This window comes from Astyanax mexicanus, unplaced genomic scaffold (genome assembly GCF_023375975.1).
Source record: "Astyanax mexicanus isolate ESR-SI-001 unplaced genomic scaffold, AstMex3_surface scaffold_31, whole genome shotgun sequence".
Lineage (NCBI taxonomy): Eukaryota > Metazoa > Chordata > Actinopteri > Characiformes > Acestrorhamphidae > Astyanax > Astyanax mexicanus.
In genome coordinates this window covers 2867532-2880832 of record NW_026040041.1, presented here as the reverse complement: position 1 = coordinate 2880832, position 13301 = coordinate 2867532, and the positions used below count along the sequence as shown (strand labels likewise).

At 37.8% G+C, this 13301-nt stretch overlaps 1 protein-coding gene across 2 annotated transcripts in view; it reads right to left on the bottom strand.

Moving 5' to 3' along the window:
* LOC111190276 (class I histocompatibility antigen, Gogo-C*0101/C*0102 alpha chain-like) overlaps positions 1-13301 on the bottom strand; it is a 163417-nt gene that overhangs the window by 72544 nt on the left and 77572 nt on the right. The window lies entirely within an intron of this gene.

Below are 13301 nucleotides of genomic sequence, written 5' to 3'. Positions count from 1 at the left end.
CCTATTGTAATATGTAATGTAATGTTGAATAATCACGTTACTATGTGCTGTAGCTGAATATCAGTTAAAATTAAACATTACCAAAATATGAAGGATCCTTTATTGAAAGAGGGGATTTTCCTGTAATAAAAAAGCCTTTAGTAGAAACACAGTCTTGTTCTCAGCATCATCAAACTTCAGAAAACATGATCCATTTCAATAGTGCAATTACTTTTTTCTAGGCGTGTCAGAATAACCTGGGAATTATTTTCATAAACAACATTATTGTCATTTAAATACTGTATATTACACTGATATAATGAAAATAGAATCCCTTTTAAAGAGAGATTAAGAGAAGCAGGTGAGTAAAGGTCATCCACAAGCAGTAAAACGATAACAAAAATGCAAAAACGAGAAAGCAACAAAAAGGTCAAAACACAGAGAGAACAGGACAATAAGAAACACCTGGTAACTGCAAACCATACTCAGCAAGGAGCATGTGAACACAGGGGGTATATATATATATATATATATATTCGCTGTCCAATGAAAAAATCTCCATTATCTCCATTTTTGTGGATTTTCAGTTTACTACTTAATTTGTACACACAAACTGACCTCCACTGAAAGTTAAGAAGACTTTATCTCTCCTGTAAAGTTGCCGTTTTGAAGATACCATATTTTTCGCACTTTAAAGCACACTTAAATTTTTTTTAATTTTCCCAACAATCATCAGAGCTCCTTATAATCTGGTGCTCCTTATGTATGAATTCTACCAGTCTTATGGTATATATTATATATTATTATAATATACAGAGTTATACAGGAGTTTCAGTTTAGTTTCTCCAGCACTGAGACTGGTGCAGTATTAGCATTAGCCGCTAACCACACTATGCGCTAGCTCTTTCGACATGCAGAGGTGAGAATTCTCGGACTGTAGCCTGCTGCTAACCCCAGCTAGCACTGCTGGAGCAGCATTAGCATTTCCAGCACTCGTTTGACTTTGACTCTTCTGAAATGTTTTTTTTATTTAAATTACAGTGTTTTTTACTCAGCTTGGCTTTACAGGTCTCGCCACTCAGCGGTGAGAGCTGCTGAATTGGAAGGAAAACATGCCAACACCTGTGTTCCTTACTAGTGTCGCTTAATGCAATTTGTAATGTGGTTCGTCTTGTGTATTAAAATAGACATCTGGGAAACAAACACATCTGACAGTCACAGTTCCAAAACTTTTGCTCACAAGAAAAATGAAATGCTTTACTGAATATCACCTTCAATACAGCACAAAAGAACACAAGGGTCAGTGGACCAATCACAGTTTCTGCCTCTGCGTTGCCATCTCTTGATTTCTTATTTTTTGGCATGTTTGTCTCAGATCATCAAACAAATTCAAATTCAAATATTATAAGATAAAACAAAGGTTTCTATTATTAGGGAGAAAAAAAACCCAAATGTTCATTGCCCTGTGTGAAAAAATGTTATGTCTTAATTATAAAAGAGTTTGAACATTTATATACCATTTTTTTTATGAAAAATGAGTGAATTATTCTAATTAAAGCATTACCTGTTAGAGGTAAGGAAAACCACTGCACTAAATATTGATAGAATAATTAGTAATGGAATTAGTAATTAAATATTCACACTGCCTTTTAGGATTTTTTGGTTTCAGACATATTGTGGATAATTAAAAATGCACCGGCTCAAACTGACCCGGGAACACCGTAACTGTTCCTGATAAATGATGGGTAAGAGTGAAATGCATCATAAAGAGGGGGAAACACTTTTTCACACCACTTTATGTGATGCATGTGACGTATGTGAATACACACAGTTGTAGATTTAACACAGGAGAATGAATAAGGCTTGGAATAGCTGCCTCTATTTTGGCTTTGTGAAGTTGTGATCCGGTGGAACTCAAAGTTTGATGTGAAGAGTCAACCTGTGTTAAATCTGTGTCTCAGGAGGTTTTTTTTATTATTACCACAACAGAGAAAATCCTCTTCTCTCCAGCTTACCTGTTTGAACCAGTGAAACACTGCAAGTCATGAAGATCCAGATGAAATATGTGGAAATCTCCATAATCATATTAAATATAAACTGAATATTCCACACCTTTACTGCTTCCCTCTTATTCCCCAGAGTCCACCGTCTGCCCTGTCCTGCATGGGGTGAAAAATAAAACACCTCTTTCATTATTTAGATCAAACCCTTCCTGGAAATCTTAATGGTAAGAAAGACAGGTGCACCACTGACTGAAATAAACATAGACAACAATCAACAACCAGATGTACGTACCTATCTTAGTTACACAGGTGCGCCGATCATAAATAGAACACTAAATAAAATAACATTGCTGTTCCCGTAAAAGTTTCCTCTGCTGAGAAGCGTTTGTTGGACATGTCCAGGTAGCTGCATCGTTAAAATAGCAATTCGCCAAAGTCAGAGCTCTCCTGACTCTTAAAGGGAATGATGAGCAAGAGACACTTTTTTTTGTAACCAAACCAAATAGTGCTGGTGTGAAAATGCTCTTAGAGAATTAGTACATGCCTTTTTGCCTTGTGTTTTGAGCCACAAAGGTGTACTTTTCCCATTATTACGATAGCAAAGAGACACTGAAACGTCCCAAATCAAGCTGCATGAGGAAAGGGTTACCTATAGATCACTATAAAATAGGGCCCAGGAACTCTGAAAGACATAACACTTTGCCTTTTTTATTTTAAGCCATGACCATTTTTGTAGATAGATAGATGGATGGATGGATAAAAAATTGCACGCCCATCTACTTTACTTCTGCTTGAGCGAATCACACCGTTTTGGATACACCATCCCAGTTTAGGCCCCTGAGCAAAAATGTACTGTCGTTTTGACCTGCACTCGTTTTTTGCCGTTTTATTGCCATCCCTCCTTCCTCCTATTGACTCCCATTCATTTTTGCCCATGTTAAATCCCAAGTTGTGGCTGAAATAGCTCCCTACTTCCTCTTTAATGTTGCGTTATATTGGGAGACACTATTTAGTTCACTAAGTAGTGGTGAAACACAAGTGTTTTTGGACAGTCCCTCATTATTAACATGCACCTCTGGCAGTGATGGTATAGTTACTTTGAAAAAGTAATCCGATTACTGATTACTCCTTTAAAAAGTAACTTAGTTACTTTATGGATTACTTGATTTTAAAAGTAACTAAGTTACTTTACAAGTTACTTTATTAGTTACTTTCTGCAGCTGCAGACACCACCTCCCGCCGCCTTAACATAAACATTATAACCAGTTTTGCCAATACTCCCTTTACTGGAAAATGCATTTTCAACAGCAACAATTTATCTCTAGACATTTATAGTTGAACTATTTCCTGAAAAAATAAGTTTTTTAATAAAAATAAAAGACCATTTCTCTTGAATTAACTTAACATAAATTATTTTTTTTTATAAAAAATAAAATATGGTCTTTCTTGATTTCACTTAACATAAATACTTGTTTTTATAAAAAAGAAAAATAAAGAAAGTCTTTCCTGACCTGAAATATTTAACACTGTAAATCTGAACATTGACCCTGTTGTTCTCTGCAGGGCAGCAAAGAGTGGTTTTATAAAAACCACTCAAACCACTCAAGTGTACATGGTCTAGGCCAGGGATCACATATATGCGGACCGGGTCCAGACCCAGACGTTATCCAGTGCGGACCCAAATCAGTAAACTACTGAAAAGTATTTAATTTTGACAGCGCTCATTTAAAGAGTCAGAACGTTTCTTGTCTTTACGGTATGTGCGCTCTGCGGCACAAAATCTTCAAACGCTCTCCTCTGCCAATCAGATCTGTGCAGACCGCTGCCCTGGCTAGTGAATTGAGACGCGGCCGGGAAAAAACGCCCGAGAACAGGCGGAAAAACGAGAACAGGCGGAAACTAAAGACACGCCGAGCGTGAGAGAGAGACAAGGGAGGAATGTAAAGGTAACGGGAAAGGGAGCGGTGTGTGTGTGTCTGTGTGTGTGTGTGTGTGTGTGTGAGAGAGAGAGAGAGAGAGAGAGAGAGAGAGAGAGAGAGAGAGAGAGAGAGAGAGAGAGAGTAACGCACAGTGACTTGGATAAGTAACTTTAATCTGATTACTGGATTGGAAATAGTAACGCGTTAGATTACTCCTTACTGAAAAAAAGAGTCAGATTAGAGTGACATCACTGGCCTCTGGTCTCTTAATAATAATAACACACACTCTCTCTCTTTCACTGTCTATCTGAGCCTTTACTAAACCAAAGCCTCACGAAGTGTTTCATATGCTCATTTTTTTCAGTTTTCTCTGAAGGCAGGGTGAAAATAAAACAGTTACACAAGCTCAGGTTTAACGCGCAAAACTTCTCTCACATTCACACTTCCTTCAACCTCTGGATCTGAAACATCTCTTCATATTTAACACAAAACCATAGCAGCTAAACTCTACACACTCCTTACTCCTCTACACTTCTGAACACACATAAATCAAGTTTATTATCAGTAATCTACAGAATAAGCAGAGTTTAAATCTTTTCCTACCTCAGAATCAGGAGAGACGTGCAGCTGTTTTCTTGTTTGTGTAGAAAAATGAGAGAGCGCTCCACCTCCAGGATCGTATTACACAGTGTGGAAATATGTGCTCTTTTTTGGCTGGACAGAGTTGGACTGTGTCCAGTGTTTCGTGTGGGAGATTCTTAACCCTGTAAAGCCCAAACTATTAAATAATTGACAGAAAATTCCAATTCTTTGAAACTGGAGCCCTTTTTGGTCCTTTTGAACAAACAAAAACATTTTTTCAAAATATCAATTTGCATATATGAGTTTAAATTTGTATCATATTTGATACAACGGGACTAAATAATAATAATACAATTTCAAAGTAATGAGAACATTTTAGTTCATTTTACTCATTGTGTAGTTCACAACCTATTTATTTTGTTTCCATCCAAAATCCTCTTCAAAGCATCTTCAACACTGTATTTTTTCGCCATCGAAAAACACACATAGACACACAAAAAAACGAATTATTGTGTATTTTTCCATTGAATTCATCAGTGTTTAGTGAAAATCAGTAAGCAACAGGAAGTTACAAGCAGTTGTTTTATCGCAACACCTACCTAGTCATCAATTACGGTACAGCAAATTGCATATCTAATTTTCTGCTCTAAATGTCCCAAACTATGTATTTTAAATATTTAATTAGTTTACTTGAAAAATAAAAACTGTATGTTGCTTGGTTTTATGTGTAATGCATGAAATACAATACCATGACAGTTTCCAGATTTAGAGTTAAACTACCTTATATACCTGCTGTATCAAATTTGATACGTCATTTTCAACACGGTTTTACTAAAACATAGATTATGAAATATTAGGTAATTTCACATTGCATCAACCCAGTAACTGTTCCTATTGCTGTTCCACAAAAAATATATATTATTTTCTCACCATAACATTTTCAAAATCCACCTGTGTCCTCTTCCTTATTAATGGCAATTTTCTCACAGTGAACGAAATACTGCCACCTGTGGAATTATCCGTGCACTGCATGTATATCATGGTAAACATTGGGTTTTTCAGGGGAAAAAATGTAACACTGCTCACATGGAGGGCTCTAAAAATCATGAATCAAATATTATACGTTTGGCATTGCTGTTTCCAGTAACTTGTACCAGGTTCACACTGCATGATTTTAGCCCAGTTTTTCGTTAATCGCCGACAATAAACTCTAAGCTAGATATCTGACCCAGTCTGCGACTGAGAACCACGGGTCCAAAATGCATCTCTTGCTTTACCAGAGGCCATTAACTTTCTCTCTCACATTTATATCTCAATTAAATCAAAGTTATATCACTGTTAATCACAGAGCCTGAGAGTTAGTCCTCTATGAGTTTTTCTTTCATTTTAAAAATTATAATAATGTATTTTACTAAAACAGCAAAAGAAAAGCATTTTCTTAGATACAAGTAATACAGTAATACTGCTATTACCACTGTAGAACCATCACAGTGAGACTACTATTACTACCTACAATCACTACTACAGATCATTACAATAACAGTACTAACAGAGTAACATTATCAACACCTCCCTGCTAACATAACACATTAATATTTATCATAATCACAGTGCATATTTATTTAGAGATGTGTGGGATGTGTAAAAACTGAGATTTATTTAGTTTTGCATGAAATATATGAAATACAAAACATGGGTTTGATCAAGTTGTAAAATCTAGCATTGATTAAATCTAGCACTCGTTCCAAACAAAGGAGTCTGTTCAGTGGTGAAATGTAATTTACAGATTGATTTACATGAAATTAAAAAATTAAGATAACTTCTTTTATGAACATTAAAAAAATAATAATTATTAAAACATAAAAAACAGCTTATGTACATACATTATTTATCTTTTAATCAATAGTAAGTATGAATGTACAGTGTTGTGACGCCTACCACAGACTCTGTAGTTCCTTTTTCTGACTCTGCCGTTCCCGTCTATGGACAATCCCCGGTCCGGAACTACACCTCCCAGCATGCACCGGACAACACTACGTGTTCGGACTCAGCCAACCGCGGCTCATTCGTGCGGTCAACGTCACCGGAATTTTAGATTGTGTTCAGGTGTTTGTAATTTAGTTTTAGTATAAATATCAGTCTGTTTGTCTCGCGTGTTGCGAGGTATTTTCCCTGTTCACCAGCGATATACTGAGCGTTATTTTCCTGTCTGTATCACCCGTGTATGACCCTAGTTTGTTCTTTTCGACGACGTTTTTGCCTTATCCTTTTGTTCTGTTTGTATTGTGATTTTTCTGGTTATTTGAACTCTGCTTCTGGTTTATGGTTTCGTTTTCGTTTGGTTGATTGTTTTTCTGGCTTTGACCCACGCCTGTTTTCCGACTACGCTATCAGCTTACGTGCTTTCTAATAAAGCCTCGTTTTGTTTTTACCGCGAGCGTCTGACTCCCGTCTGTGGCGTTACAAGTGTACCCATGTTTTTACAATTTTACAAGATTTGACTGAATTTATGTAAAAAAAAAACCCCTAAACAACACGTGATGATTATTAACTCACTATTAGCTTCATTAGCAACCAATTACATTAGTAGAATTTAGGAGAAAATAAAAAAAAAATAATATATGATTATATCAAGAACACTGTTGGTTAACAATATCATTAGATTTTTTTTGAAAATGAAAAGGATAACATTACAACAGTTTGTTTTGTTGATTGATATAAGTCATAACTATAATGTATTGAATAATTAATGCCAAGTTTAAACAGCCAAAAGTAGCAATTGCAATTTCTATTGCATTATATAAATGTATAAAATGATCAGTTATAGAAAAAATAAAACATAGCAAATAAAATTGCAATCAGATTTTATATGAAGACGTAAAGAAGTAAAAATAAATAATACAAAACACTTCAGGACATTGAAAACAGTGCTGCAGATTAAGAGAATATTCCAGAACAATTGTTCACTTTGTGTATTTTGCATGAATAATGACCTGGACCTACATTCTCTAGAACAATGGCATTTGTTCCCATTAAGAATGAATAGGTAGCAAAAGTTCACACCCATCTACTGCTCTTCTGCTTGACCTTTTCAGATACACTCTCCCAGTTTAGGCCACCGAGCAAAAATGTACTTTCCTTTTTGACTTTTCCAATTTTATTTGCTATGTTTTACTTGTTTCGTTTCCGTCCCTCCTTCCTCCCATTGACTCCCATTCATTTTTGTCTATGCTAAATCCCTTTAGTCTTCCTTTTGCACGACAGCCACCAAACTGCATGAGCTCCTTCAGAGCAGATCCTTCATCTATGATCCACAGCCCTCCTGACCTGCACTCGTCTATCTGTCTTTTTATCATCCCTCGTTCCTCTTTCCATCTCCCATTCAGTCCCATTCACTTTCACATGAACTCAAGCCATAGAGTTTCTTTGTCCCGACAGCCACCGGAATATATCCACTCCATCAGGACAGATCACATCAACCACTTGACAACAACACAACAACCAACTCGGATAACATAGCAACACCTTACCATCCACCTAGCAACCATTTACATTTACGGTATTTAGCAGACGCCCTTATCCAGAGCGACTTACAACAGTGCTTCAAAGTTACTTCAGATATCCAAAGCTAGTTTGTAGACTAGGATCAAGAGATACATAGAACTTAATCATGTTAAGAACCCTAGGAACCTTTTTTTAGGAACTCTTTAAAAAGATGTGTCTTCAGTCGACGTTTGAAGACTGCGAGTGAAGTTTATTCCACCACCTTGGTGCAACACCTCAGAGAAGAGTCTGGATGTCTGTTTTCTGTGTGTTTTGAGGGATGGTGGTTCGAGCCGAGCCGTACTGGAAGCTCTAAGAGCTCTTGGTGCAGATCTGGCTTTGATCATCAGTGCCATCAAGTACGAAGGAGCTGGTCCGTTTTTTGCCTTGTAGGCCAGAGTCAGGGTTTTGAATCGGATGCGGGCGGCAACAGGAGGGAACGCATCAAAGCAGTCACATGACTGAACTTCCAAATGACTATGACATAAAAACCAACAAGTATAACAAAGCAACACCTAAGTAACCACTTGACAACAACATAACCAACATGGATACCATAGCAATACCCTAGCAACCACTTGGAAACACCATAGCAAGCAATAAGGATGCCATAGCAACACCTTAGCAACCACTAAGCAACCCTTTAGCAACCACCATGGATAACATAGCAACACCTTAGCAACCACCTAGGAACCACTTGACAACAACACAATAACCAACATGGATAACATTGCAAAACTTTAATCAATCATTTGGCAACACCAAAGCAAGCACTGTGTATACCGTAGCAACACCTTAGCATCCACCTAGCAATCACTTGTCAACAACATAACTTCCGGCACCTGACGCGAGTGGCTGCCTGTTCCAGTAGCTCCGTCTCCTATGTGTGTTTTTTCAAGTTTTTTTAATGTTTATTTATCGTCTCTGTGCTACTACACACATCTAGTGTGCATCTTATTTATATCCTAAGGATATTTTTATCGTAAGCATGCGGGGCAGCGAGGAATATCGGGTTTATTCCCGTGAAGAACTGCTGGCTCTTCAACCCGCGGGACGTGGGGGCATTGTCCATTCTAGAATTTCCCCTCGGGGATCAATAAAGTATCTATCTAACAACCAACAGTGATAACATAGCAACAACTTAGCATCCACCTAGCAACCACATTGAAAGGTGTCCATCTTGGAAAATTGTGACTATATTGTTTTTTTTTTTTGTGAAAAGTAGGAGATGAGGAGGATTTTTGCCAAATTTGATGCTTGTCTAACAAAGTGAACGATTCTTTCACTAATCTGCAGCACTATTAAGACGACATAATGAGCGGAGAGCAATCAGGTTATATATGATTACAGAACACCGGATTTCACGCCCAGTCACATTGAGACAAACAGGAACAAACCGAAAAACAACACCCACAGATGACACAAAGACCACAACCCACGAGGGCAAGGAACCCGATCATCAAACCTCCAATGAGCAGCACCCAAAAAATCCAGTGCACACCTTCAAGAAAAAACAAACATTTAAGGCTCAATTAAGATTAAATCAATCAAGCAGCTGTTATTGAAACAAACTAAAATTGTGTAGTTTGTGTTTTTTCCCTGTTACAGTAACATGTACAGGGTTTGAACATGAAACTGAAACGCCATTTTAGTGTGGGATTTTAGGTTTCATGGTTAAATTAGAGCAGCCTGTTGGCCAATCTTCATTAATTGCACATTACACCAGTAAGAGCAGAGTGTGAAGGTTCAATTAGCAGGGTAAGAGCACAGTTCTGCTCTAAATATTGCAATGCACACAACATTATGGGTGACATACCAGAGTTCAAAAGAGGACAAATTGTTGGTGCACGTCTTGCTGGAGCATCTGTGACCAAGACAGCAAGTCTTTGTGATGCATCAAGAGCCACGGTATCCAGGGTAATGTCAGCATACCACCAAGAAGGACGAACCACATCCAACAGGATTAACTGTGGACGCTGTAAGAGGAAGCTGTCTGAAAGGGATGTTCGGGTGCTAACCTGGATTGTATCCAAAAAAACATAAAACCACGGCTGATCAAATCACGGCAGAATTCAATGTGCACCTCTACTCTCCTGTTTCCACCAGAACTGTCCGTCACCACAATCAATTATTGTGCTCTAAAACCAGGTGTTTCAGTTTCATTCTCCAACACCTGTACATTTGTGTGAAAAATAAAGCATTTACTTACGGAAATGTACAATGATTGGTTCTTTGAGGGAGCTGTGAGTCACATAACAGTCGTATTCTTTTAGAATCAACACGGTCTTGCTCAGATTGTAGGTTCCATCACCGCTGGGTCTGACTCCAGTGGATTTTATCTGATGTTCAGATATTGGAGCACCAGATATCCTCAGAATCATCTTCAGGTATTTGGGGTAGAAGCCTGTGGCCAAGCAGGTCAGACTCTGCAGGTTCGGTCCAGGTGGAGGATAATGTGTAAGCATATACACCTTTGGTGGTTCTGAAATTGTGATAAGTGGTGATTAGAATTGCACCAGGAATGACTCCTAACTTCAAACAGGTACACAGGATTTACAGTTTTGTGTCTTTTTGTTGGAAAACGATCAAAGTAAACGACATAAATCTCATCTACTGCCTTCTCTACTAATCTGGGTGCCACTATACCCCTAAAATCTGGCTCCAATTTTAATTTAATATATAGCATTTGTCACAGTGTCACAATAATAAACAGTTGTCATTTTGTTTCATGATAATTTTAACCAATAATAATAAATAATACCATAATAATATGATGTAAATTACTAACCTAGAAGGAACTGGCTTTAAACCCTTAATTTTAATTTTGTTTATTAGGGCTGCATTAGCTGAAAGAGAGACACAGTTAAAATTGGAGAAGGCACAAAAAGAATTGCAGTTAGTAGCTATTGCACAAGCTGAAGCACTAGAGGCAGCTGAAGAAATGGAGGGTGGTATGATGAAGAGTTACTCCAGGAAATCAGTGTCGGAGAGAAACTTTCCTGAGCGTACAAGTGAATTTGTGAAAACACAACAGAGACTGCTCATTTCACAAAGTTTTGAACCTTTTCCCACCACTCCTACTCTTCTGCTTGCTCCTGATCATAGTCTCCTCACATGGGGAACTCCACATGGAAGCCATGCATACATCGATAAGCCACCTGATGCTGGGAATAAAGTACAAGATACACTTTTACCACCACACCAAGAAAATGCTGGTAGGACTTTTAAGAGGAGTAATGAGTACTGGGCGGATATTAAACCAGCACATCCCGCTATAAGCACAACAGCTCAGTCGTGTGTTCCCCAGCAAGCTGCAGTTGGTTCAACAACTGATGATCTTGCACGCTACCTAGCACGCTGTGACTTGGTCACCACATGTTTATTTCAGCTTGATGACAGACCCAAGAGTTACAGGACATGGCAGTCTTCCTTTAACAATGCTTTTAAAGGCTTAGGTATCACAGCCATTGAGGAATTGGATCTGATTTCAAAATGGCTAGAAAGAATCTGCCCAACATGTCAAGAGGATATGCTCACAAACCAGCAACCCTGAAAGAGCCCTGATGAGAGCTTTGCACCAACTCCAGGATTGTTATGCTTCTCCAGAAGTGATTGAATGTGCCTTGTTTAAGAGACTGTATAATATATCCAGAAATTTAGCTGAAGATGCTACAAAGTTAAGGGAGCTAGGGGAGCTTTTTATGAAGTTTAACTGTGCTCAGGAGGAAGGCTACTCACCAGGGTTGTCGTATCTTGATACAGCCCGTGTCATTGGTTCAACTATTGAAAAACCTCCTTTGCTCTTAAAGAAAGATGGATATCATATGGTTCGTGATATAAGGAGGGCAATGGTGGCGGGTTTCCTCCATTTGATGTCTTTGCAGGGTTCATCTGTGGTGAGGGCCAAACCAGGAATGAACTATTCACAACAGCTCTAGCAGTGTACCCAAAAAGAACAGACATATCTACATTTAGGTCTCATAATACAAGAAATGCCATATCGGTCTGCAAAACAGATGTCTCTTCGGCTTATGGCCCTACAGAGGATATTTCCATGAGGAAGAGCGATGGGTCAGGAAAAAAACTGTCACATTCACAATAAAGCACTCAGGAAAGGCAGGGCATTTAGGGCAAAGCCGCTTGAAGAAAGAAAGGGATATGTTTCAAATGCTGTGCCTCAACAGCACATATGGCTAAAGACTGTAAAGCAGTAGTGAAGTGTGGTGCTGGCGAGTGTGGGAACATTTGGCATAACACAGCTGGGCACCCAGGACCAACATTTGTGGCCCCACCAAAAGCATCACATATTTACATAAAATATTTACAGAAAATAGTAAGTATTACATCCACATCTACAAAATACTACTTAATTAAAACAAAGAAATGTCTCTAACAAAGGAGATTCTGTCCAAACCCACCTTCCTAAACACATACTGCAGCAAGACATACTGAAAAATATATCTGCACTCTTAGAACACTTCTCAACCAATCAGATTGTGAGGTCAGAACTAACTGTATGTTGTATAAAAGAAATGATCAATCAGGTAATTGCTTCGCGTGGGATACTATCCCCTGTATAATCTTATGTAGTTTGAGTTTTTTTTGGTCAAACACTAGGTTTCTTTTCTATAGACGCTTTAAGAACTACAAAAGCTAGAGTTGAACTGCATTTCCTGTTTTAGCGCAAACCAGAAACCAGAAGCAGCACGCAGTGGGTTTCTGAGGGTTATTGAGCTGTAAAGTACGTGACCGACACCATGAATATGAAACCACACCTAGTGCACTGCTGTAAGAAAGAGGTTAAAGTACCACAAGTCATTTCGTTTTTATTTCATTACTTTACTGCCATATTATTAGTACCTGAGGGGAATTTGTTGCAGTGCTGTTCTGCAAACATGCAAAAGTGTTGAGCGTGGGTCACGTGATTAAAAAATAATTCTAGGCGAACTTTCTGACAGCAATTCATGTTCATTTATATATTAGTACATATATGTTTGTATCATAAAATAGCGATTTACCTATTAATTATTATATATTTCATATTGCATGTATTGCACACTTTGTTTTTTATATATTTTATATATATTTTTTATATATTTTTTATTTATTTATTTTATATTTTATTATTTTATATATTTTATATATTAACTGGTGCTGTTGGTGAGATCAGGGTCTGTACTGGTCGCTGGAGTAAATCCGCTGATAAACTACTTTCAGTTTAAAGAAGAATTTACAGACTGATGAACCAATCAGAAAAAACTCAATCATCAGCTGT